This window comes from Condylura cristata, unplaced genomic scaffold, assembly GCF_000260355.1.
Source record: "Condylura cristata isolate star-nosed mole 26May11 unplaced genomic scaffold, ConCri1.0 scaffold00024, whole genome shotgun sequence".
Taxonomy (NCBI): Eukaryota; Metazoa; Chordata; class Mammalia; order Eulipotyphla; family Talpidae; genus Condylura; species Condylura cristata.
In genome coordinates this window covers 4,836,850-4,864,820 of record NW_004567125.1, presented here as the reverse complement: position 1 = coordinate 4,864,820, position 27,971 = coordinate 4,836,850, and the positions used below count along the sequence as shown (strand labels likewise).

The following is a 27,971-nucleotide window of genomic DNA, read 5'->3' as shown; positions in this document are numbered from 1 at the left end:
AGCCATCATTTTTTTTCTCTATTCTGTAAATTCCTGTTCTCATGTGCAGAGCAGGCCTTAGAATCACAACAATAGAAAGTGGTTCCTCCCAGCTGCTAAGCCTGCCCTGAGGTGGTGTGCTTGGGTTTCCCTTTCATGAGAGCCCTCTGGAAGAAAAAGCAGTTCAGGGAGTAAGTGGTGGAGATGAGAAACTTCTTTTAATCAGGGCATTGTTGGAGTAACAATCTGTGGAGGAAGAACTGAAAGCATCAGTCAGGAATGTAAAATGTTTTGGTACTCCTTATTTGGAACACAAACACACATACGTGAAATGTCAAGTTCTGTTGTCTGGTAAAATTATCAGTTAGGAAACCTGTGAGAGGCATAACTTGTACAGAGCTGCTTCTAGCAAGACTTTGGAATTTCAAGGAAGGTCAGTCTGCATGAACTCAATCACACCCTCTGAGACCTCATGTGGGTCTTTCGATCCAGTTTTTTAACGAGATGATGCTACGATACAAAAACCATAGTAACTCTGCACTTTAAAATCAGGATGGGCTGAGGGTTCAATCTTAACTTTAGCCAGCAGAAAACATTTTAAGACCATTAAGTCCCTTGAAAAATCTCAGACAGACTAAATCCAAAAGTATGGAAAACATCACAAAGGAAACAAATTTTTAAACAAATGTCAGCCATCATTCAAATCATGTGGGTCATTCTGGACAAGTGCCACTTGTGACATGAATTAATTATGGGATTAAAAGTATCTTCAAAATGTGAGTTTATTTTTAAAACTCAGTATATTTTGTTTTGACTTTCTTACAGACCACATTCTGATTACTAATCTTCTTTTAAAATTTTGCCTGAAAATAAAGTCATGCAAAATATTAGTCATCTACTTCTGAATTTGTTTAAGGAAGAAATCAAGAAAAACATGTGCTAATCTTCTCTTACGGATGAACTGAGCATGAGAGATTAAATCAAGAGCAAAATAAATAGGCTGGAACCCATATGTCCTCATTTCCCAGTCAGTCCCTCCCCATTAAACCAAGCTGTCTTTCTTCAGAGAACCTTAGTCTGGTTCAGTCTTAGTCTGGTTCAAGGGGCAAGTTTCCCACAGGGTAAACAAATAAAAGCACTGCATTTTTTAACTTTTCGCAGTATATACTATTAATAATTTGATTTCCTTTTTTTTTAATCACTAGCTACCATCTCTGGAAGAAATTACTGCTTTTAGATGTTTGCCTTTCTCAAGTTACAGTTTACAAAGTGACAGACTCATCTTACCAGTCAAACTCTGCAAACTGTACAGAATCACGCCAGACACTCCTAGGCAGTTCTGCACAACAAAGCCCATGTGGAGCCTGACTGATTTCATGCTGTCACTGACATGGAAGACAAACCCAGGTGTAGGATTTTAACTTGTTAGGTCAGGTTTGATATTTAATGCTAACTTGTCTTATAAAACCAAGACACATATTAGAGGATAAGTCAGATGACTAAGACAGTTCTTTTATCTTGAGGCCTTAACTGTTAATCTCTGAAACTTAAGTCTTACAAACAGCTTGTGATAAATAGGCTTCTGGGGCTCTAACATGCATGCTGTGGTCCCTTTCTCTTGTGTGGACAGATAACTGAATACACACTTGGGTTCAATTACTGGACCTTGGTATAAAGGAACAGGTTCCTGCATGCTGGCCAAAAGGGAATTGTCTACTCCATTCAGAATGGGGAAAGCTCCCTTTGTATTACCACAAGGCGGGGTGGAAATCCATTCTCCTCTTGGCCACAACACAGGTTAGGTTAAGAGAACGCTGAGCAACCACACTAATGGATGAGTTACAATGTTCCTCAGCAATCACAAACACTAACAAAAATTTGTTCAGAAGTCCTAACTGAAAGGACATCTGCAAAGACATAAAGCTGGCCTGGAGAACTGGAAACTGAAGTTCACTATGCTACCTTAAGCCCCTAGAAATTTTTTTTCTTTAAGATTTATTCATTTATACATACAGAACTGGGGCACAGGCCAGAGGTGCAGGGATGGTAAGAGGATTCACCAGAGACAGAGTGGAGAGCAGCAGGCGGGACAGGAGAGGATTGATTGCACACCATGTGGGTGACCTCTGGGGCAGGGGACAGAAGTGACACTAAAGCTACTATGCTAGCTTGCAGTGCTGCGTCCCAACCGATTGCATCATCAGGAGGGCCCCCCACCTTGGAATTTACCTGCTCAAAGACTATAAAAGCTGAGAGGAAAGGGAATGAGGAACAGGGAACTGACTTTTAGATACTTTAAAATAAAATAACCCAGCATGTTATCCTTAACACCTGCTTCTCAAAAGAACAAAAGCACAAGATCCATGCTCAATACAGGTCACTCGAGTTCCAGAAGATGCCACTGTGTTTAAGTCTCTGTGACTTGACAATATATCCTCTAAACTGGGGGGATTAAAGAGTCTTGGGGTGCTCCAACAGCTTACTGCTGGACAGGGCCTCTGGATTCTTATGCTTAAGATTTTATCTCCTCAAAATTTCTGGGATACAGTTTGTTATCAAAGGTCCCATTTTATGGTGAAATTTTTGCTCACTGGGTTTGTGTTTTTGTCTCTGTTTATTTTCTTCTTGCTGTTAGAACATTAAGCCACATAAATTTAACAGTGCCAACATCAGATGATAGTTTGATAGGGAATGTCAACACTTAAAAACTAAGTGTATGTGTTGGAATATTTAAAGGTTAGTCAGTGCATTTCCTTGTAATAACTCACTAATTCTAATAATGGGAAATTAGTTGATAGCATAATATTTTTAAAAGAAATGCCAAGGCCCTCCCTGGTGGCGCAGCGGGTTAAAGCACAGCACTGAGAATCTAAAGCCACTTCCGCATGAGTTCAATTCCCGCCTGCCCCAGAGGTGACCACATGGTATGGCAGACCTCTCCTGACCCGCCCGCTGCTCCCCTCAGCAGTGTACTTTGTCGATCTGCCTGTTCTGTTCCCCACTCTGTCTCTGGTGAAGCCTCTCACCGCCCCTGAGCCTCTGGCCTGTACCCCAGTTCTGTATGCACAAGTAAATCTTAAAAAAAAAAAAAAGAAATGCCAATTTTCATTCAAATATATTTGTAGTAAGTATGACACCAAAGTATACCTTAAAAGGGTTTCTTTAGGAGAAAACAAACAAGGACTTGTAAAAAAATATCAACTGTCTCTATGCAACACCTCCCAATACACTGAGAATTAGCATTTCCTAAGTGTTAAATAAATATCCTCCATTGCCTTTCCATTCTTTTTTTTATAACGTGAAAAAAAAGTCAAATTTATACCCTAGAATTGAACACGATAAATCTTGACTCCTAATAAAAATCCTGGTCATTCCCCTTACTCTCCCACAGAGACTTTACTTAAGCCTGAGTAGAATTAAGAATAGCACTATCTATGTTTATTAACTTGGCTGTTTATTTATGTCTAATAGGGGCAACAAGTTCACTTCCAAGCTTTCAAATTCTCTGCCTGAACTAAAGTATATCAAACCCACAGGAGAACTGTAAGTCTTAGCAGAACTCAGAAAATTCTTAAGTCAGAGACATCAAACCCTACCAGTAACAGATTTAGGGCTCTCATGAAATGTCATGCTCTATCATTCCTCATGTATGTTTGCTAAATGGAAATCCTTAGGCAGCTACATAAAAATGCATCTGGTGTTGGCAGTGGTCACAGAACGTGATGGGGACGAGGAATCACTCCCAAATCTCATTCATTCTTTTGGCATAATTTTCTTAAATGGTTGCCCTTATTAAAAAGGATTAAGGGCCTACCACTATAATTTTCATTCTACCCAAGGCATCTTTTTAAAGTGGGGTGTGATAGTCATTGCCAATGGAATGTTCCAAGCTGATGACATTTCAAACAGGCTTTCAAGGTGGTGACAATGGACCTTCCCCCTATGTTCAGCAAGGGCATTCCCAAGATTTGCCCTCAAGAAAAAGGGTAAACCATTTTCCCGGCTGAATTTAATTTGAGTTAAGTCATTTATCTGTCTTACTAAAGCTTCTTGCTCTTTCTCAGAAAAAACAACAACAACAACAACTATAAATCAGTTGAGTAAACAAAGCATAAAATGTGATGCAATATGTTGCATCTCTACCATATTTCATTTAAAAACCATATATTCTCTCCACTATCAACCTTGTATTGTAATGTTTTTGAAACAAAGTATATCTTACAATCAGCATAACAGTTTAACAAGCTATTTCTCACCTTTATCTTCTTAAAAACTAGTATTAAGCCAGCAGTGCACGTCGCAATAGAGACAGTAAATTGTTTAATGCATGGGATTGTTGAAAATGATCCATCTAGATTAAATCCTATCAACCCAGTCTTAGTAATATGCCACTTTAGCACCTAACAAATAAGGAATTACAGCATGGAAATGAAACTATTCTTCCAAAAATTGACGGATGTTTTACTTATCATGGTGCCTTGCTTTTTTGTTAAGCTTACCATATACAGAAAATCCAGTTATGTTATTAGTTTTCTAGCCCCAAAGGGTTATAAATCAAATACGATATCAAATCACTGATAAGCACATATGAAAATTGCTAAAACAAATCCAAGATATATGCCCTCCAGAATCAAAGGTACATCTCCCTTTATTAGAGAAGCAGTATAAATTTAAAAAGTCTATAAACAAAATATTAGTTTCAGGAGTACCTAGTCTTTATTTTTGAATTTTATTTCGTAAGAAATGGCTCCAAACACATCAATTTTACATGCAGTCAATGATCTGTAAACTAAAACTCAAATGTGCAAGAGAAATTTCTTTTTACTGAAGATATACATAAAAGTGGGGCTATGTGAATATTTTTCTCTAGAATTCAGAAAGGTAAATTAAAACACAGTTTCTCTGGAGAGAAATGAAGTCCTTTATTTCTTTTAAATTTCCCAAGGCACTTTGTGCAGAAAGTTTAAACAGCCGACACTTAAATGCCTGCTGACTGTCTAAAGGGAAGCGTTCCTTCAACAGAGTGGTTGGGAGTGTGGTTTCTGGGCCTTCCTGCCAGACCTAGGTGTATCCTTTGCCATTTCCTGGCTCTGGTCCCTTAGACTCTCTGTTTCCAAGTGCCTTTGGAGGTTTAACAACAAATCCGTAAATTCTCCCCTTTTTGGGGGTGGGTTGTGAGGGCAGCTACTTGGCTGTAGAACCATGAATGAGCACAAAGGTGCTGCTGTGTACTTTCAACATTCAGCCCAACAGGGCACTTGTGTGAACTAAAGAATCTTCAAGAGTTCCAAAAAGAAAATGTCCTTGTTAACATGTACTAAAGGCAGATTAGGGAAAAGTGCCTTATGGTTACCCAAGGAATCAGACTTTCTCAACTCCTAGCTCCAACTCCCTCTTTGGGGCATTCTACTTCTAATTCTGATAATGAACCAAGCTACTGGTTTTAATTAATATTCAATTTATTTTAGAGCAAATTAAATTTGAATAATAAACAGAAATGAGAACTTCATAAAACATGTCTGTTCACTGGGTCTACAGATAAAAATGAGACAAAATATTTAAGGATCTGACATTTCAAAGTCTCCCCTAAAATTCACAAAAGTTTGAATCTAAAATGCACAAACATATTAAAGGTTTTATTCAAAATTTGAAAGGAATACCATTTTCTGGTGTTCATCAAGGCAATACATATACAAAAAATTTTTAAAAATCTGTCTGAAGAATAATGTTTCAGGGACATCATGGTGATTTAAATTTAATGGGATACCCACTCCCACCCGTAAGGGTACCTGAGCCCCACTTCCCTTATCAATTAACCTGTCAGCTTGATAGTCAAGTCTAATTAGTTAAATCCTTCTTTAATGAAAAGATTATGCCTTAAGCGGTGTGCCAAGTTCCAGGGCTGCTGGAGATTACAAACTAATCTTTGCAAAAAAATAAAAATAAAAAGTGTGTGTGTGGGGGGGGGAAGGTCCCTTAATTTACAATGGAATCCAAGCTCCAAAAGCTCATCTAACGAAATTGCAATTATTTATATTATATAACAATGAACCTGCCACACACAAGTGTCCAAGCCCTTCACCTCTTCATAGAGTAACTGTGTACATTACATTTGACCTCTTCCCAAAGCAGCCACTTCCAAGGACACAAAAGAAATAGCTAAGTAACTGGACTCATCAGTTAAAGCAGTATGGAAGCAGACAGAAATGAGAAACTTTTTAGATTAAAAAGTAATTGGGTAACCAGTTTACATAGTGAGTAGCAAATAAAAAGTAATTGGGGAACAAGTTTACAAGTAATTGGGTAACAAGTTACATAGTAACATAGTGACAATGTCTTATCACTATGAAGAAACTAATAATGTAGGATATCTGACAAGACAACCAGTCTGGACACATCAAAAAGTTGACGTTATTTAAAAAATGCTTTAAAGGTGTTTGTGTGGAGGGTGGGGGTAGAAATGAAATGTGAAATTCACTTTGACAGATTAAAGACAAATATCAACCAAATGAATGACCCTGATTTCAAACACTCTGATTTTAGATCCTGGATCCAAAAAGGGAAAGTCCACTCTGTAAACACACACACACTCTCACACACACACACTTGTAAATAATCAAGGAAAGTTCAACATTAACCAACATTAACTTTTTTCTTAGGTGTAATAGTGGTGTTGAGGTTACATAGGAAAATGCTGATGAATACTGAAGGACTCTGATACCTTTAATTTTGAAATAGCTTGAAGAAATAAAGACAAAAAGCAAATGTAGCACATTGTTATGAAGAATTCATAGGCAGAGTATATAGGTTTTCACTGTGTTCTTGTTTCATTTTTTTTTTCCTGTAGTTTTACAACATTATAGCTCGGGGGGGGGGGGGAAATGGAAGAAAACTTTAAAGATTAAAAAGAAAGTCATGGGACACTGGACTCTGAGTAGACATCTGACTACCCCATGAGGTATCTGCTTCTGAGGACAAAGCCATGTCCATTTCATTGTTCGCTTTCCCTAGCACCAATGCCTGGCAGAGCAGGTACTCAGAGAGCTGACTAGTGGACAGATGAACACATGAATAAAGCTCTGGCTTTGCCTTTGGCAAGTTCACATTCTGAGTCACTGCAAAGCATTGTTAATGCCAGTCTTGCAGAGTCCTTGTCTGCAGAGAGAAGACACATCAATGCCAGTTGGCATATATTTGGCATTCAACAAACAGAACTGTCATCATAATGTTTAATTACTCAATGGTTTAAAAATCCCTGACACTGAGAAGTATAGGTGTTTTGGTTTTCAACTGAAATTGTCCAAATTAATGGATGTGGTGAGACCAGAAAGTTCTGACAACCATTGCCCTGTGCTTCCCTTGTACGCGAGTGTCACCGCAAAAGCACTTCCTTACTAATCTCTATCACAGACTCTGGCTTCTGAGGCTGTGAGCCATTTCTTCACAGCATCATCATCATCATCTAACATGGGACATCCCTTCTAACCCGAGAAATGTGAGCCTGAACTGACTTCCCTTCAAGGAAAAGTCCTCTACAGCAGATTATGCTTAGTAAAGTAGAACAATGAGTTGTGGCAGCGACCAGTGTGGATTTGAAACCATCTTAAAAGAATTCCTCAGACAATGAAAGCCAGTTGCAATTCTCACATAGCTAATGAATGTGAGCTGCAGAGAGATAGGAAGAAGGGACTCCTAATGGAAGAAGGCTGGTGGCGAGTGAGGAGAAGGGCAGGACCTTCCCATAAGGAAACAAGGTTAAGAAGTGTGTGTTTAAAAAAAAAGGATAATAAAAAGATCTTCCCAGTCACCTTCCAGTCAGCTTCAGCAAGGCACTAGGGAGGGTAAACCCCTCTGGAAGCGCTCTCAGCAGCTATTCTCCCTCGCCCTACATAATTCCCAGTAGACTGGCCCAAACTTGTGACTTTGAGGCCCAGCGAGAATGGCTTGATGTTCACACCCTGACAGTATTCCCAGAGGCAGTGGAGTACTACCCACTTCCTAAAACTCGTAGTCTTGTGGATATTAACAGCAAACAAAAGAAGATTAAAGGCTTCAGTAAACTTCCCTGACAGTCTGGTGTATTAAAAAAAATAATAAAAAAACAAGAAACTCTGGCCTGCCGCTAGTAAATTCAATGGAATACTAGTTCCAATTTTGGCAGGAAAGTCTTTCAGACTGCGTCACACAGTGGCAGGCTAGGAAAAGCAAGAGAAGAGCAGAAAGGGGGCATCCTGTGAGAGACTAAGGAGAAGGACCAATCTCTTTCAAAGGAGAGGCCTATATTCTTACAAGAAAAAGTGCCAATTTCCAAGGTAAGACCAAGAAACTAACAGCTTCTTATCTGGTCACCAAGCTAACTCTAACTCTTAAGTAATACCTCCAGGGATGAAAAAAATGTCAAGTAGGAAATACTGTAAGTTGATGTTACTTAAAAAATAAAGAGTGAAGGAAGGAGGAAGACACTCCAGCAGAGAAAACCCTATAAAGTCTCCTATGTGGGGTGTAACTGGTTTTTCCATTTGTTTTTAAAATTTATTTTAAAGAATAACAGTGATCAGTTGGATAATCCTTGCTCTCCCTAATTTAGGTCCCACTGGCTATCTGAGAAAAGGATTATGTATTTCATTACAATTAAGGGGCCCTTCATAGTTATGAAACCCTAAGCAAATACCTAAAAGTGGCTACCCTTGTTTCTGTTGCATGTTCCTTTTAACTTGATAGACAATTAGAAAACTGCTTCTACCTCAGTAGATACAGGATTGCCTGACCTCTGGGGACTGAGACAGTGAGAAGTAAGGATAAAATATTTGGGTAAATTGCTCAGCCTGTTTCCTCCTAGTCAAATGCTATTATAACACTCTCTACCACATTAATCCACATAAAGTGATTAGAACAAAGCCCAGCACTATCTTGAGTCGATTAAGGCACTTGAACAAGCTGTGAAGGAATCATCATCGCTAGGGTGATCATATACCCTAGGTGCAGAGTCCAGAGCTGGTCTGTTGCCCCAGAGTAACTATTAGCAACAGTTTGTCTCACTTTCTAACCTGAACAATAAAATATAGTTCCCTTAATTATCACTGAAAAGACATGTAAGTGCAAGAGATTTTATAGGCAAGAGGTAGGGATAAGAAAAATAGCAGGTTTTTAGTTAAATTCCTTAGGAAGCAGGACTAGATCTATTGTTTGCATTTTAGTTGCTGCTGTCACTGTTTTTTAAAACTAAGGAAAATTTTAAGAGACAAGCAAATAAAAAGCCAATAGAAAAGGAAAGACTTGGGTTGGGGGCCTCTCAGGTGGCCCCCAGCACTATGAAGCTATTACTGCCACTGCAGTTAAAGCTCCATCCCCAGCCAGGGAGCTGACCCACATGGCGCGGCAGACTGCTCCTGCCTCACCCTGAACTCCTCACAGTAGTGGATTTCAGTCAGTCCACCTGTATTGTTCCCCATTCTATGTCTCTGGTGAATCCTCTCACCTCCCCCGACCCCTGCAAAATGGCCTCACCCCAGCCCTTGTATGCACAAATAAATAAATCGTGAAGAAAAGGAAAGGCCTGTTGAACTAGGATGAGCAGACAACCCCAGAAAGGAAGGCAAAGACCTAGCTCCTTGTTCTAAGTCTGTTCTTTCACAGTGAGCTCGCTTCTCCTCCAAGGCTACTGATGTCTTGAGGCTGGGGTTGGGGGGCTGTGCAGAGTGGCTCAAGGAGCTGAGAAGCAGCAGCTAAGGTAGGAGTGGACTCAGGGCAAATACTGCACTGACCCCGCCAGGAAGTCAGGAAGGCCCGCGGGCAGCAGCGGTGGCCCAGATGCTCTCAGCATTTCAGCTCCGGTTGCAGAGCACAAAAGTACAGACTCAGCTCAATTCTGTTTTTCTTTCTGAACACTCCGGGCTCAGGGGCAGAAACAGAGGAAATGAGATGAGTGGATTATCACACTGTGGCTGGCAGTAGGCAACTGGGTGTAACAGGATGGTGGTGTCAGTGCTGGTGTGGAGACTTTGAAAATGATGACACTTCAGGGTTCTTATGCCTCTGAGGAGCATTTCAGCGGGTTCCTCTGCCCAGAAAGGCATCCTTGCTCATGAAGCTGACTGCCACACTGAGCCAGAGGGGAATGGGCTAGGGGAGATTTTAAGTTCTACAAGGAAGAATGTTCCATGGGAAATGGCTGATTAGTAGGGATTTCCAGCACTTTTGTCACCAGAAAATTCCCAGTAGGTTGTGATGACCAATATTATAAAGGACAAACAGTAAAGGCTTAACTAGGGGAGGTGCCCTGTCCTTAGGAAACCCATTTTCTCTCTGCCACACAGAAATGCACCCACTGCCAAAATGAACTGACAAGTTCTAAACAAACAAAACTTTTTTTCTCATCAAATCTCCAATCCTAACTGCCATTCCATCCCATCGGCAGTCCTTCACGGCTTTTCCAGATTAATTTTTTATTAGTCAACAATATAACTTCCCAATTCTATAATCTATGGAACCTTCTTCTGTGGAAAGTTAAGTTTCTACTAAGTCTTCGGTAACTTAGCAGACTAATACATGTGCCATGTGTTGAAAGGAGTCTTTCTGCTGTCTCATTTCCCCAGGCTAGACAGGCCACACAGGCCCGTGTAGTCAAAATTCCCCCACAAATACACTACAAAAATTTCAGCAGAATGAGAACATGTGCTGTTAACATGAGGTATTTTTAAATGTACCTAGCCACAGGGCCACTCTCCAGACCAGGTAGGCAAGGTAGAAAGAGGAGGTTGAAAGGCCAGGAGGCGGGGACACTTACCAGTCACAGGACAGTTTTCTCACACATTAAGTAATATCTCTTTGGCAGGGTTACTGTTTGAATTAAACAAAGCAGCATAAGACAATCCCTGGCACACTGCAGGCTCTCAATAAATGTGGGCAGTTTCCCACTCTTTTCCTGTTAGGTTCAGATTATCCAATAATGCCAAATGAGCTGATTACATCAAGAGTCAGCCTTTCCTTGCGTTTTAAAAACAAGTCACTTACACTCTCAATTATAACCTAAATCTCAAGGTCTGAAATAACTTTTAGGACATTTGAATTCACTTAGATTCAGCAAATAGAAACTGAGCACCCACACAATTTGGTCAATGTGGAGAGGTCAGTGTGGGGGAAGATGGGAGCAGAATTCAGAGAAGGGAAAACAGTCACATCACAATCTAATGGAGAGACAGGATGCAGAGCCTGTTAAAATCTCAGAAAGGGAAGAGGGCTTTCTGGAGGCTGCAGCAATGAGCAAAGATGTGCAGGGCAGGAGAGACTTCACATTTTATAAATTAGGCAGAGTAAGAGATAAGCAAGAAAAAGTAATAAATTAATTATAACAATACAGTATAATAAAAATCTGTAGGAATGTACTTTTTCTTAAAATATCGTAATGTATTTTTTTTTTTATTTTCAGACCCCAGGTAACTGAAACCACAGAAAGAACACTACTTTATGTGTGGTTATACTCATTGTTATTATTCTCTTTCAGACAGCATTCTAATTCTTAGACAGTTTGTTCCTTTCATTGATAAAAGGTAAGTCATTGATAACACTGAAAATGGGTTAGATCTGTTGTGAGAAAAATGCAAACAGAGAAGAGTATGGCCATATTAATAAACTTAGTAGGACACCAACATCTTGTTCTAATTCTGGCAATGAAAGGAAAAGAATGAAGCATTTGTCTTGCTTTTCCTTGGATTATATTTGCAGGAACCAACAAGCCTAGTTGATGTGGGAAAGCTCTCTTCTCTGGATTTTGAAATTCTCCAGAATTTCAGCCAATAAATACAGAGGGATGGCAGAAAAGTCACCCTTTTACCACTACTAATGAAACACAGAAGCAGGCAAGGTTGTTCAGTGGATAAAAACATTAGAGAAAGGCTGACAGCAAACTGGACAACGCAGGTGTCAGGCTGGCATCGTCTGAAGTTACTGAGTACCCCTGGCTTCCCTAAAACTGGGATATATCCATACATGGTGGGTACCCAGATGCAAGGAACAAGTAGCTCCCTGTAATGTCTATGGAGACTGCACACTGCAGAGTCTAACCTGAACTGAGCCAAAGTTCTAGGGCTAACTCCCATTTATAAGAAATATAAGGGACAAAGGAATAAACTAAATGATGCCTCAAGGGTTTCCAGAATGTGGGACTGTCTGTAGAACAGCTGACCTGGTTTCTGCAACAAGTCACTGAGTTGAAAAGAATGGGAGACCAGGGAATAGGGTGGCTATCTCTAGATTAAGTAACAAGTGATCCTAGTTTGTATTCTAATAGGAACCTATCATATAAAATGATCCTGTGAGACAATCACAAAGAATTATAGACAGGAAGTACATGATTAGAAGGAATTACTGTATGTTTTGTTTAGTCTGTAAGTAGGGTATGGTTACAGAAGAAATTATATTTTCTCTAGCTGTGTATTAAACATGTAGGAGTGAAATGATATGATATGTGACAAGCGCTTTCAAATACTTTAGCAATAAAGAGAAAAGGTTAACTGTCCCTTATCCTAAAAACAATGATGGTAAAATCTTTATGAACATGAACCTAGATAATGGACATTATCTATTAATGTGTGTGTTCTCTTTCAAAAAACCCATCTGATACAGATGTATGACAACAATGACTTTGCTGTCATACATGAACTCTATTTCACATGTGAAGAGATGCTTCCCATGAGTATGAACTTAAGCTTGATCAGGAATGTTGGGGAAGACGTTTTAATTTAGACAGCTTCCACACATTTGAATCTCAAAATGTGCACCCAAGATCAGAAGCATCAGTGTCATCTAGTTACATGCTAGAAAAGCAAGTTCATGCACCTCACCCAAAACCCAGAACTAGGGGTGGCAGTGGGGGGGGGGGAGGGAGAGTATCCCAACACAGTCTTCACAAGTCCTTTAGATATATCTGAAGAACTTGAATACACCTCTTCTTGGGAGATGCCTGCTCTTGAAAGACATCTAAAAAGCTTTAATATTTAGGTGACTTGCTGAAACTTCTTAGGTTATCACATTTGGGAGGAGGGCAACTAAACAGATATAATTTTATAATCTTAAAACTTAATATCTCATTTGAAAGGGAAAATATTTACAAGATTGCTGTCCAATTTTCTACCATCCTGGATAATGTAATTTAAGAAGGAATTTCAGAGTATTTTATTTATAAATAGCTATTGATAATCACAGCACACTTGCCCAGTACATGTGTGTTGTATGTTATGATGACCCTTCATACAGATGGCAAGAGGGCATTTGTGATGCAGCTTCTGCCAAGCAAGAACAAGATAGAGCAGTCTGTCTTTGAGAAGCAGTTAAGTGAGTTGGCTTGGCAAGTTGTAATATGACACTGCCCCAAGGTCTTGGTTCCAAACCCCATTTATACCAGATAACTTCACTTTTTAGTGTCTGCTAGTTGCCCAATGGAGCAGGAGGCCTATTCACAAGGCTAGAGAGCGCCGGGATGGGAAATCCACCAGGAGAACTAAGCACAAAGGTAGGCCCGCGGAGTCACTTTCAACAGACTGCATAAATAAATAAAAGGCTTTCCCAACAATGAACAGACTTACCTTGTCTCAGTAAGAACATGCATTTTATAGACTAATTTTGTGGCTTATCTAGGCATTTACAAACCTCCCACAGTGGAAATGCCCTGGCATCTAGTGGTGGCCTGCATCAGAATCCCCTGGAAGGCCTGTTCAAAAGAGTCCAGTGGGCCAAACCCCACCCCCAGTTTCAGTCTGCAGAATATGCATAACCATCAACCACTGAGAGGATGCTCACATTGCTGGTCTGAGTATCACATGTTTCACAAATGTTAGTGGACCTGAATTCCACCTGATCCATTCCTTTGAATAGAAAAACAAGAAGATGAGGGGGAAAGCAGAGTCAAACTGCCAACTTTCTTTAAGCATGCAGGCTGGGGCATGGGACTGGCAGCGTGGCCTTGGCACTACCAGAAAGTCGACACTGGACTTATCAGGAATGCAGCCCTTCCTGATGAGTTCTAAAGGTGTGTTTGTGCATGTGTGGGTGTTGGCATGCATGTGTGCGTGGGAAGGTCAGGCTTTGCCACAAATGCAAATGGTCACCCATACTTGAGACTCCTCTCTCCACAGCCTTACTTGCCCACCAAATATGGCCGCCTGCCTGTCTCCCGTCCTCGCATTCCAGTATGTCAGTTGTTCACCTGTATGGAAATGACAGCTGCTTGTCATGGTCTACATGAGAGGCCTTACTTACAGCAGTAACTAGCATGCCATTTCCAAAGCTGTCATTCTCTGGTGTCAGCACAACCCACTGTTCAAAGATTTGCTCTGACACGAACCAGGCAGCGTCGTGACTATTATTGTTGGGGACTCCTCTGTGCTCCGACACCTATGGCAGCTGCTCGGCACCCAGGGTTTGTTTCACCCAATTATTTGTTTGTCACTTGGAAGCCCAGGATGTCGAGCAGGTATTGTGGAGGTATTTTTGGCCTGATGCACAGGCAGAAAGCATAATGAGGCCCTCAGGTGAAGGTCTATTTTGTCAGTTAGGTGCTAGGATGATGTACAGCCAGAAGCCTGAGTAGCAATTAGGATATTTGAATAAGATAAGATACCTGGCAGGATGCTGAGAAGGCTCAGAAAGTCTTAACTTTTAAAACGCCAAAAAACCCTTCGAGTAGGCAGTTTTCAAGTTTGTGCAGGAGCCTGACACAGAATAAGAGGTGTACAAGCCATGGCTTCTTAGGAGGGCCCGGAGAGGGAAATAGATCTAACTGGGTACCAGTCTGACCTGAAGTGTGCTCTGGTGGGGGGGGGGGGGTAAGGCCCCAGCTAGGAGGGGTGATGGGTCATTTGGGGGGCAAACAGCAGCTACCCATGGGAGGTGAGGCTACAGTGGAAAAGAGAGTCAGCTTCAACCAGCCACTCCCAAGCTGCCTGTTCAAGTCAGGAGTGCCTGCTTCCCATGGGAGGAGAAATCAAATTAATCTGCTATCTAACATCTTGGGAAGAGGCCCCTATCTATACACGGCAATATAGTCCCTATAAGCAACTGCAAAGGAACAAAATCACAAAATTTAGTTGAGAATCTAATATTCAGCCATGGAACATAGCAGCAGTGCTCCTTCTATAAATCCAGGAATTTGTTTCTAAGATTCTCAATGTCTCATCAGGGACATTCTTCCCTTCTACAGTTATCAATCTCAGAAAGTCAGGGAGACAGTATGGACAAACAGAATTTTCCTGAAGAACATAGGACTGATTTGCTAACAGTGAAATTACTCCAGCTCCTCCTTAAGTCTATTCCCAACTTCAGTTGGTGCGGCCTCTTGGGGAACGCCAAGAGTTTAATGTATTATTTCTTTTTCTTTGCTCTAAAGCAAACTTTCCCCTAGCAGGTATGAAGGCTGTGAATATAGCTAAAATTTAGCAAGCAGCAAGCGTAATATTAAAAGAATGAAGTTGATATCATCAGTGCCTTCTAGGAAAAGAAATGTAGGAAGTAAGATTGCTTCAGTCAAGAAGGCCTAGATTAACTTTTGAAGAAGCAGAGCTCTGATGAATTGCTTGGTTTATGAGTCCGCTGACAGCTTAAGATGGATGGCAAGATGGTGACATTCCCTCGATTATCTAGAATGGTCCAGTCAAGCCTCATTTCAATCCACTTTGGTAAAATGAGTCTCTCCATTGAAAAATAAGTTGCTCCTGGATGCTCAAAGGCAGGGTCTTGCTCAGTGTACCTAACCCTTGCCTCACCCTCACCTAACCCCCAGGCATCCCAGGCTAGGAAACAGCCAGTCATCCCACTAGGGAAGTCAGTCACTGAGGAAACAGCAACTAAGCTCTTTATGCAGTGGGATTTTATAAACACTAAGCAGATAAAAAAATTCTTGTCATACCACTCAAGACAGACCTGCAGAGGAGAACTTTTAATTGTTCTTATGCTGGAAGTGAATAACTAATAGCTAGTTATCAAACTGTACCAAGCTCTCTCTTCCTCCCCTTGTCTCTAAGCCTCAAGTTCCTCTTCTAAGGTCTTTCTTACAGAGAATAAAGAGGAGAGGTCTAAACAGTCCCATTCTAACTCACAAATTCAGGACTGAAGTCAAAGCCTTGGGGTTACCAAATACCAAATGCTCACCATACTTTAACAGCTGTCTGGAACTGAAGGAATACTGTATGTTAAGGCCACCTCAAGCTTCAGGCTCTGAAAGGGCCTAGGTCACTCCAAAACCAACTTTTGTTTGTAGAAGGGATCGTAGAGTACATCCAATTCTTTCACATTACTGATTACAAAACCAAGTCTACTGGAATGACTTATTTTAGGTTACAAGTGGCCCAGCTCACAAGGATGTGGAGAAAAAGGAACAGTCTTACATTGATTGCTGGTGGAATGCAAACTGGTCCAGCCATTAGAGAAAGCTGTGTAGAAGATGTTCACACTATTAAAAATGGATTTACCACATGATCCAGCAATTCTACTCCTAGGAATCTATCCAAAGGACATAAAAACATTAATTTGAAAGGACACCTGTACACCTATGTTTATTGCAGCACTATTTTCAATAGCTAAGATATGAAATGTCCTAAATGACAAAAAACAGATGACTGGATCAAGAAGATGTGATATGTGCATGTGTATATACACACACATAGGTGTGATATATACATGCATATACATACAATGGAATATTACTCAGCAATCAAAAAGATAAACTCATATCATTTGCAGCAACATGGATAGAGCTGGAAGGGATCATGCTCAGTGAAATAAGCCAAAAGGGAAAAGAAAAATATCGAATGGCTTCACTTATAGGAGGAATGTACAGAGACCGACTAAGGGGTCAGGAAAAAAAAAGGCAAAGCTGCAGCAAATTATAAGCTTGAAACATGCAGCAGGGAGGGGCAGGTCAAAATGGGAGGGAAGAGCACATGGGACGATGGCGACAGCTCAAAGATAACTTGGTAGTAGGAATTTTATGGGGATTACACCTGAAGAGAGAAAGTAAGCCTTGTACAAAGGTGAAGAACAGTGCTCAATAAATACATAAAACAGAAACAAGTAGCCCCGCTCAGACTGAAGCACAGCCTCTACTACAAAGAAAATGTGCCCCATCTCATCCTTGTAGTTTGTCAATCTGGCAAAAATCTGAGGAATCATGTGAAGAAGCAGCTCACACAGGCGATACACAGAACTTTACAACTCCAGAATCTCTGTGAGAGCTTAAATAACTTGACAATCCACATCAAAAATGGATAATTCAAAGGAGTAGGTTTTCATCTAAGTGAACAAACCTGGCAAATCTCTGTCCAGAACAGCCTCTCTGAAAGAGTGACCCCTCTGGCAGCCTGCTGAGTCTACAGGCTCAGTCTTTCACCTAAGAACACCTTTTTTTTTTTTCTTTAAGATTTATTTATTTATGTATATAAGAACTGGAATGCAGACCACGGAATGGGGGAATGGGGTATAAGAGGACTCACCAGAAAAAGAGTGGGGAGCAGAATGGACAGATGGACTGAAATATACTGCTAAATGGGGGGGAAGGGGGAGGCAGTGGGTGGGTCAGGAGAGGTCTGCTGTGCCATATAGGTCAGCTCCCTGGCTGGGGATGGAACTAGTACTACAGGGTCTGCAAACAGTTTCACAGTGCTGTCTCAACCTTGCACCACCAGGGAGGCCCAACTTTTTTTTCTTAATAGCAAGTGGCTTCTTTCCTATAACATCATTTATAAAACCTCTTCTTGAATTTTGAAACACTTAAATTCTGCCTCTTTTTGAATTCTGAAACATTTAAACTCTTACTATTTCCTGTGATCATTCTTTGTGACAGGCAGTCAGTGTTCAATATTTGTTGAATGAAAGAACTAATTTTAATATGGTTTCCACGATAAGCCAGCTGACGGAATAAATACTGTCGTCAGAGTCGACAAATCTGATTTCAGAAGAAGACCAAAGTTTATGAATAAAAAACCTGTAACAGATCACCTCAGGATGCCCTCAAATCAAACATTCATCAAAAAAATCAAACACTGATATAAAACAAGAGGAATCTAAGGACTAGGTTCTCAGGGAGAGTTTTACTATGGAAAAGCCTGTCCCAGCTGTAAACAGATAATGAGAAAATGATGTAATCTTGGCTAAAATTAGGTTTTAGTGTTACTCTGCTGAGAGATGTGAAAGGTGATAGATAAGAGGGGAAAATGTTTTCCAAGTGGCTTTTAAAGGCATCCAAATATAACCGCCTCCCACATCAGTCTATTAACAGGAGCACTTGAGACATTTCCCTCTTCAAAAGGACTCTTAGAAAAAGCAATGATGTGCTCTCAACCTCCTCCTTTACAAGACAAGGTTTACGAGGGTCAGAGGACTGGCGTGCCCACAGAACAGACTACTACTCAGTAACAGCCCCATTCTCTCCTCAGCGGATCTGGGCCTGGTGCTGACATGGGTTTCTGAAGAGACGTCCCTGTTTGAAGACCTAAGTTGTTTCAGCTAAATTCTGTCTGACTAAAAGTAAAGGTCAGACAACTTACAGGATTGGGTGAGAGAGACATTTGGTGGTTAAGGTGAAGTCTCGACTAACCTGCATGGTACATAAAATGCCTGGGAAGGTATGGTGGAGAAACTCCAGGGATTTGTTCTTTGTTCTCACCAGTGAAATGATCAGGGGGCTACAAACCACATCCAAGCTGAAATTTTAAAGGCGTGATGGTCTCTATGCTTGTGTCTACCAAGGCAATGACTACCTGAGGCTGCAATCTGGCCTGGGTTCAAGAATAAAGACAAGAACTTCAGGTGACCTGCAACCTGCACTTAGGGAGGCCTTTGTTGCTGTGAGCCATTGAAGCGTAACGTGCAAAAGCAGCCAAATGGAGACTCAGTTATTGGGTGAAGACAGGCAGGTATTCCGGAACCAGCCATGGTTGTACTGCCACACACCAGTAAAACGTTTACCATGGAAAAAGCCATGAGTTATGGTACAATTTCTTCACCTTAATCTCTACCAGTGGTGGGATATTCATTTCTCAACTCTTAGACTCATGACTGCTGAGACACGTGGTAAAGCAAAAAGTCCTGCAACTACACACAGTGACCCGGCAAAGCACCCCATCTAGGACTGGATTTCTCCACTCCTACCAGAAAGTCTCAGGAGAAATCATTTCTAGGAGCGGAAACAGAGGCACAGCCACTTAAGGTCAGCTTTCTACCTGGAAGTAAAATGAACCTCCAAAGAACTTTTGGGCAACCTTACATAATCCAGCCTTAAGTTGCATTCTCCCAGTATGTCCAGATGCGTGCTGGTGAAAGCCCAGTCCGCAGGGTAGGAAGGAAGGTACAAAATCATTGAACTCAGGTGCAGAATCTTATGGGTGAATTCATGAAGTGGGTCATCCACTGAGTGCCATGTCCACTTTTTAAAAGCATGGACTGGGCATGGAGGTAAAAGTACTTTAATGGTTGCCTCAGGTTAAATCAAAGACAGCTGAGCAAAAGTTCAGTCACCATGAAATTAATAAAACCACTGTTGCACTCTATCCACCATAGGTTGAGGATCAAACGAGTGAAATCTGAAATGCATGGCGGAGATTGCTGGAATGGGAATCAATCATTTTTCCACTGAAATTTCCTGACGTGTCCTTAAACAGCGCATTTACCGGATTCATCATTCACCAAAGTTGCTTCTTGAGGCTGAGTATCGTTGGGCTGAGCTTTCTGAGTAATTGAGACAAATTCTGTTTGTTAAATAAATTCCAGGCAAGAGTATATTTGACTTGTGCACAGGAAAGAAAAGAATTCTGATGTAAGCTGCAAAACAATAGTGTTCTATCTTATCTGAGGAACTTATTGCTGCTTGCCTGTGTGTGTTTTACTGCCAAAATAAAATAAATTGAATCAGCTCACACATGATAACATGCTCTTTCCTAACTCATACTAATTGCTTGGCTAATTGATGTTTGTTGAACTTTCTCCATTTCATTGAGTGATTAGGTACAAAGCTAACAGTTGACATCTGTAGGCGCTTAACTGGCGTCTGTAATTACTGTTAATGTTAAATAATTGTTAGTTAATTGGAGTGGTAACTGACTGAATGGAATCCAGATTGTGAAGCAAAAAGAAACCTAGTTAAATAAACATACATTTTCAGAGAAAACAACATTTTTCTGCAGTTGTCAGAAACCAGAAATAATCCAGGGGCCAAGGGATAGCCACAGGCTTCCTCCCTGCAGGAAGCTCTCCTGCCTGGGGCTGACCTCACTACTTGAAAGGGTTAGCAGAGAGGAGGGCCTTTGTCATTTAACTGTTCACTGAGAACAGATTCGATGCTTTCCATTCCAAGTGTCTGCCATGAGTGTGTACTACTTTATGAGGCAACCAAATGCTACATCTTGGCTAAACAAAACACTGAAAGGACTGAAAAGAGAGGCTGGTCAACCTTCAAGCTTTCTGCCAATAGTGCCATGTAAGGAGAAAATTCTTTCAGAGAACAGCAGCAATCATTCAATAAAGTGAGTGAAGAGGTTTTTAGTGGGCTCAAAAGCAAACAGAGCGGTGTTTGATCATCTGAGTGAAAGAAAGGAATCTGTTATACTGTAATCTGTTCCAGCTCAAGCAGGGGCTAGGGTTCTGGGGATCTGGCCTACAGTTTGTCTGGAAAAGTGGCACCACTGTGGAAGTGCTACAAAGATACACCGAGATCAAATGCTCAGAATATCTTTTACCCTCTCTTTACCAAAACTTCAGTGATGGGATCCAATATTATCCAGAATCTCCTCCACCAGACTCACCCATAAGGTCAGGTAACAGCTGACGTGAAAATAACCAGAGGGAAACACTTCCTTACAATATGGAATATATTTAGTCCTTACTTATGTTTTCACACTAACAGTACAAAGCATCTTTTTGCAAGAATTCTCAAGGAATGATTCTATACAACAAATTCTGTATGTCAGACTGGCCTCTATAGGAAGGTCAATTTCCATAACAAAGGAGCTGATTGCATGCTATTTGCAGTGTGGGGTAGGAGGAACTGAACTACTCATAACTCCTTTGTCTCCCATCAACCACCAATTACCCTTCAATAGTATTTTATTCTCCACACAGCAGACATCCCTATCTTTGAGGAGGATGGGAGAAAACATTCTGAAACTGTACAAAGTAGGTCCAGAGAAAGAAAAGGATGAGCGATAATTCAACTTTCCTTATTGAGGCTTATGACATGACAAAAAACACTGTTAATTTAAAAAGGCTGATTAAATTGGCTCAGTTTACTTTCTGCAAGCCGGGATATGCTTGACATTATGTCTTCCTCTATAACTAAACTGAAGACACTGCGGGCAATTGTAAAATGGTCTCCATATGTTTCCTGTAAAGAATTTTTTTTTTTTCAAGTAAAGTTATCCCACAGTTAGAAGCTTTATTTTCACTTACATAAAAAGCACAGAATTATTTTAGAGTCAGAAAAGCCACTGGCAACCTTCATGATAACTCATCCCTCTGGTCAGCAAACCAAGGAATTTCCCCTTGTTATCTAGACATAATGAATGGATGGAAGAATCTGGTTATCTAGTCAGTGAACCTCATCACACTAGCGGTGTCTCTGGTAACTTGTTTCTCACCTCAACTCCTCAAACCTCAATCAATGTTTTAGTCAGGCATCTTTCTGTGGTGCTGATAAAACCATACTGTTGACAATACCCAAAGGCCCCACTAACCTCAAGGCTCCAACTCATTTGCATCTCATGGATACACTCAGAACAAAACTGACCAAGAAGAGCTGGGTGAGTCCAATAGGAGGCCAGATAGGGCCTGGAAGAAGAAAAGCAATCTGGCCTGGAAGAAGAAAAGCAGCCCTGGGCAAGGTGGCTCCAGCTTTCCATTGGGGTCCTCAGGTGAGTGCCCACTAGAATTCTCCACAGCTGACCTGGGGGAGAGGTTCCAAATTATCGGGGGGCGGGGGGTCTGATATTCACAGGAGGGAGCACAATCAGGGCCAACTCCTCCATGGATTATTCCCCATCCAGGAACTTCAGGGAAACCCATTCAGTTAGGCAAGGCTCTGGGGGTGGGGGCTTTCCCTGGGAGGGACCAATAGGACAAAGTGAGAGAAAGATGAAAGAAAATGAGAAAGTCAGGGGTGAAATGTCTCTGTCCCTTCTCTACAACTACCTTGATTGAAGGCTAGACCCTTAAATGGAGAGCTCCAAAGCAAGAAGCGGCATCAAGGCAAGTCTCTTCCCTTCCAGGGGCCATGGACCTACACCAGAGGACTCTACCCACACCTAGTATTCGGCTGCCTTCCAGACAGGGTGGATGTCCCTCCTTTTCTCTCCTCCTCTCTCCTCAGAGAGCTCTCTCCTGGAGCAACTTCAGAGTTTAACAGAGATGAATTATCTTGACAGAGTGGTCCTGGGTAGCCAAGGACTCATTTTCTGCATTTCTCTTTCAGTATCAAAGTGGCAAAACCACCAGAAGTATGACCCAGAGTAGGTAAGAACGGGTGATAAATACCAGACGGCCATATTGGATTGAATAGAGCGTTCCTTATAAGGTTAGAGATTTCACAATTTTGTATGCAAATCCTGTTGCTCCTATAGCAGCTCAACCAACTAAATACAGACAAGAAGTTAGTCAGTCTCTGAGTCTCTGTCTCACTGGGAAAATTAATTTTTTCTTTGGCAGATGGTTGAGTCACAAAGACAGAAGGAATTCATAAAATGCACATGAACATCCTGTAAACATTTAAACACATAAAGATTAAATAAGACAACCATGACCTTGATTAAACTATTTTTCACATCTACAACCCTAAGCCCTGCAATTGGAGGCTCTTTCTTCCCAACCTTTTGGCATGCTTAGTTCTCACTGGGCATGTCATGTGTACTTCTAAGTACAAACTGTTTGATTAATTTGTTTTACAATGGGAAATATAAAGCATCTGAAGAAAGCAGCAACTTAGAACACAGAGACACAAAAATCTTACCAGTTCTCTATTACACTCTTTTCCTGTACAACACAGGAGAGAAGTCTGCATAAAATCAATAGGCAGCATTGACTTAAAACCTTTTGGCGCACCTCCTGTTTCGGCCTCTCCCTCCATCCCAACTAACTGTTTCATCCCCACCAGAGATGTTTCTCCTTCCTCCCAGGCCCACGACTAAGTTCTGCTATGACTGAAAGTTCTGACAGGAAGAGGCTCAATGGCTTATTCAAGCTCACCAGTGAACTGATGGGGCTTGAGCCATGATGGTCCCTGCTGTTAACAGCGTGGAGCTTCCTCTCCAGACTGTACAGGCCAAGATCAAAGTCATGTCCCTCCCCAATCCACACCACAACCAGCTTGTGGGATTAGCACTCCCCGACATACACACACAAAAGTGAAATTTTATGGACCCAATCTGCCTGCCACCAGGCTCAGTACCATAATCTCACCAGCAGCTTAAAGCCACGCTTCTCATGGCCAGAACACTGCGGGACTCCTGACAGGGAGAGGTGATGTGTAGCTTTACACCTCTGGAGGTGGAGGAATATACATGTCAGCCCTCCTGCACTCGTTAGACTGTTCGAGAAACTGAGGCTTTGAAGATTTTCTCACTAGTATGTGTTACCTGGTGTAAATTTGCCCTTTCTTACAAATGCTTTTTATTGCTCTTGGCTAAAAATACTGGACAGAGACAGAGACCTGCAGGCAGCTTTGCAGAACTTGAACTTGATGTACATGAAGCTGACAGTTCCTTGAAGGCCCTGTCAACCATCCGTCCAGTAAATACTGCCACTACTGGGAATAAAAACAGACCCCAAACCACAAGCACAAATGGAGGCTCTCTGCACCTGTCTTGAAGCAATTAATGACATTATCACTATACAATGCCATCTCCTTTTGAAGTTGTTTTCCTGATATTTAACAGTTTGAATACTAATCCCCTTAACAAAACTGTCCCCATGCTTCTACACCCCCTTCCCAGCCCCTCCTAATCTCTTCCTTGGGAGGAAGGAGGGCGGGTGTGGATACCAGTCAGCCTACTTCGCAGCACCTGGATTTGCATTGATTCCGTCTCTTGTCATTCATGTTACCAACAGGAATTAGCATAAGGCATTAAGGGGAAACTCTGGAGGAGAAAAGAAAGGCCATTTTGATGGAAATAAGGGGCAAAGGAATAATCTGCCATCAACTAAAATGCTTATTTGTGTATGGTTTCCCAAGCAAAGCTTAGAAAAGCCTATGTTGATTTTAGTGTACACAAAGAAACCTTAATCCTTTCAAGGCAACTAAATCACCCCTAGAAAAGCAGCTCCGAAGAAAAGCACGCTGTCAGGGGGATGACTATTCACAACCAAATAGATGCCACAAATCACACTCTGTAAGTAAACACAAATAAGAATGTGGGAAACGTTTGATTGGAAAAGGGAAAGAAGGGAGGGGTGCAGGAGGGAAGAAGCAGAGGGGTGCTATTTGTCATCAATCATTCTTCATCTACCCTGAAGAGCGCCTTTCAGCCTGGTGAGGGCAGCGGTGGCCTGGACACTGGTCCCAGAAACAACTCTCTTTCTGGGGTTGATCCCAGAAAGGGGAAACACATTCCAGAGCTTTTTTTTATAGCAAACCAGCAAAAGAAAGACAAGCCAGGAGAGGCTGGAGGTCCTGGGGAGGGGGCGGGGCCAGCTGTCACCAAAACACAGAAGACCTCCGTTGGGTGACCCATTCCTACCCCAGTGTCCTCTGCCTCTTCCCCCCTTTTCTCACCGGAAAGCACCTCTGTTTATCAATTCTCTTCCTCATCAAAACAAGCAATAAACAATTATGCATTTGTACATATGAGTGCTGCGTGCTATGAAATGCACATCTCTCCTTTTATGGGGCTTTTAGCATTATGGCTAAAAAATTTATATAAACTTGTAGTCCATCAAAAAATATGATGAAATATAAAACTGGAACACTCCATTATGCAATAAAAAAGATAAAATTCAGTATGACAATAATTCTAGGAGTAACAGCAATCACATAAGCATATATACCTCAAGGGAACTCTAAACATAATGTACACTTTAAAATTGCAGTTGGTTCAAATTCTAAACTAGAAGCTCAAAATAACTGCACATGGAAATGTGTCTTATTAACCAGCCAGCAAAATACAAGCCAAGGCAACCACAAAATACCGAGTTGATTCAACTGAAGGTGGCTTCTCTAGAACACCAAATGAAATTACCACACAAAGCTCACCTTCTTCATTTAGTAATTATGCAGGCACCTAAATCAGGTTCTGTAGTGGAGAGGAACAGATCAAAGTTTATATAATTTATACCTCTCAAATTACACACCTTTGCAAAAGCCACTGATTAGAGACACCCTTAAATTTCATTATTTTCAACAACGCTGCTAGAAATGAACACTGTCCAGAAACCGATTGGCAATGATTTAAGATAAGTTTTCCCTTAATGAACTGCTCTATCATTAGCCTCTCTTACTTTTTATTGCAGTTTGGAACAAATTAATGGGATAGTACATATTTAAATTTTGCCCTCTTGCTCATTTATTAACTTTGCAGAAAGCACACAGTGGAGTAAGGCTTGGTTTATGGCCACAATACTGGGAATGGTAAACATTCGCTGGTTAATAGAGTCCACAAGACAAATCAGGTATTTATAGTTCTCCGACTGCTGGGTAATTGATAAGTCACAATAAAGTTAAGGCAACAGATCAAGTTAGGAACTGTTATTCTCCACTACAGTTTCTTACATTAAATTAACACCACGTTGAGAGCATTGATTTCTTAGTCAAATCATTTCCAAAAAGGAATCTATGTATTCTTTGAAAATAAATGTTTTGCATAGATAGCAAAAGCATCCGGACACTGTATCAAGCAAAGCCAAAGAATCTGTCCAGTAGCTTCAGAATACAAAGAGAAAAACCACAGTTTTATTCTTTCTTCCTAGGCAATGACAATTAAACAAATATAAAAACAAGCCATTGCTCAGAATTCAGGAGTCTTACCTTTGTTTACAATAACAGTATTGAAGAGTTTTTCAGAGCTGGCATCTGATGCCTGAAAAACAAGAAGGGGGAAAGAGGATTGTTATTGTCATGACCATCATCATTACTATTATTTGAAATCAATTTACTACATTTTAGAAAAGTCTAACAAGAAAGGGAGCAATTTCCTCTAGTCCTCCATAAGGTGGTGCTAGTTGACTGTGTGAGAGCCCTGCAGTGCAGCTATTTGATGGGGGTGGGGGGGAATCTGATTTTAAAAAACGTGTCCTTATTAGACTTATTATCTGTGCAAAACATATTTCTATGAAATGATACACAAAGCGATTCAGCTTATTCACATAATGATTTTGCAATTTCGTTGACAGATCATTCTTTTAGAAATGGTATTTTTTCATGATATTACACCTATTTTTCAATTTTCTTTAAAACCAGAAAAGCCTATTACTTACTAAGCTTTTCCTCACTAAAAGTCATAGTACTCTTAGAAGTTCCTTTTTAAAGATTAATTTTTCAAGACTCAGATGATGCCCCCAAGATCCTTGTCTGGTATAGTACTCGGGATGACCTTACTGATGAAACAGAAGCAAGCTGACCTGCCCCCAGCCCACACTATACATGCCATCAATGTTATTTCCCTTCAGTTTTTTAGTGATCATGTCTGCTAATTATTCCAGTAGCTTGAGGAAAGTAAAATAAGCCTGTTTAAACAGTAAGAGTAAAGCCAATTGAAATTATACACTAATGTTCTGGAAAATAAACATGAAGCGGTTTGAAGAAAAATGCTGTAATGTCTCAAAAGCACTGAATATTTCTAGAATTTGAAAAATCAAAAAAAGAATTTAAAAATTAAGCAACCCCACATTGCAAAATCTGAAAATGGATTGCCGTTAAAGTTATGTGGGCTATATTTAACCTGTTTTTCTGCTACATAACCATATGTACAAAATAAATATATACAAGTAATAAGAAATCACTTGTCTGTCCCACTTTATACACAGATGCATGTTTTGACAAAGCATGGAATGTTGAATATAGAAAAACAAAATATAGAAAATAGTGGAAATCTGAAGTAAGCATATTCTGACTGGCGCTGGCTTTTGGGGACAAAGAAGATCTTCAACTTAAGTCTTTTTGTGTTATTTGACAAAAATGAAATATTTGTACGTACATCTGAGCAATTTGTTCTAGTTTTCAGTGCAAGTGACACAGAAAGACAAAATATTTTGATTCTAGTTTTTATTTTAATTCTAGTTTTTCTACTATAATGGGTGGTTCAGAAGATGAGCAGATCAAAAAAAAAAAAAACAGGAATGTATGTGCAAAACAAATGATGCACTGCATGTATCTAAACATAAGTAGATTAGTTAAAATATCAGTTTAAAATAAACCCTAAGTAGATTTTTGCTTTTTATTTTGCATGGATAAAAGCCATGCGGAGGGCCTTCCTGACATCTTAAACATACCAAAATAAAATCGCATATTATAGTAATTCTTAATAAAAACAGACACACAAAAAAGCGTAGCATGGAGGAGAAACGAGATATGCATTAAACAGATAAAGAATATTGATATTGAGTTTGAAAAGAAATTATTACAGGAATAATGTTCCCACACTGTACACTGAAGTGAAAATTCTAGGAATGCAAGTTTCCCTTTAAAAACTTAGAAGTAAGAGTATTTCACCATTATTCATTAAAAGTGTCTCCTAGTTCAAATTGGGGTGGTTACATTAAATCCATTATTTTATTAAAAATAAACTCTGGCTGACATGTTCAAAGGTGTGGGAAGGAGGTCTGTTAATTAAATCATTTTATCAAACCAAAACACCCCCTGCAAATTTGGGGGTTATCTACTAAAATGAGTACACTTGGTGCAAAGAAATATAAAAACAACCTTATTGCACCCCAAATGCAAAAACTATGAGGAAGGAAAAGAAATGGCTCCTGATTAAGTTTTAATTTGCACTAGGAGCATCTGTGTGTGTGTGTGTGTGTGTGTG

At 40.5% G+C, this 27,971-nt stretch overlaps 1 protein-coding gene across 2 annotated transcripts in view; it reads right to left on the bottom strand.

Moving 5' to 3' along the window:
* AUTS2 (autism susceptibility candidate 2) overlaps window positions 1-27,971 on the bottom strand; it is an 81,995-nt gene that overhangs the window by 52,053 nt on the left and 1,971 nt on the right. For both annotated transcript variants that reach the window (XM_012728986.1, XM_012728984.1), the window contains exon 2: window positions 25,973-26,024. The gene's annotated coding sequence lies outside the window, so the exon portion shown is untranslated. The remainder of the gene's footprint in view (window positions 1-25,972; window positions 26,025-27,971) is intronic.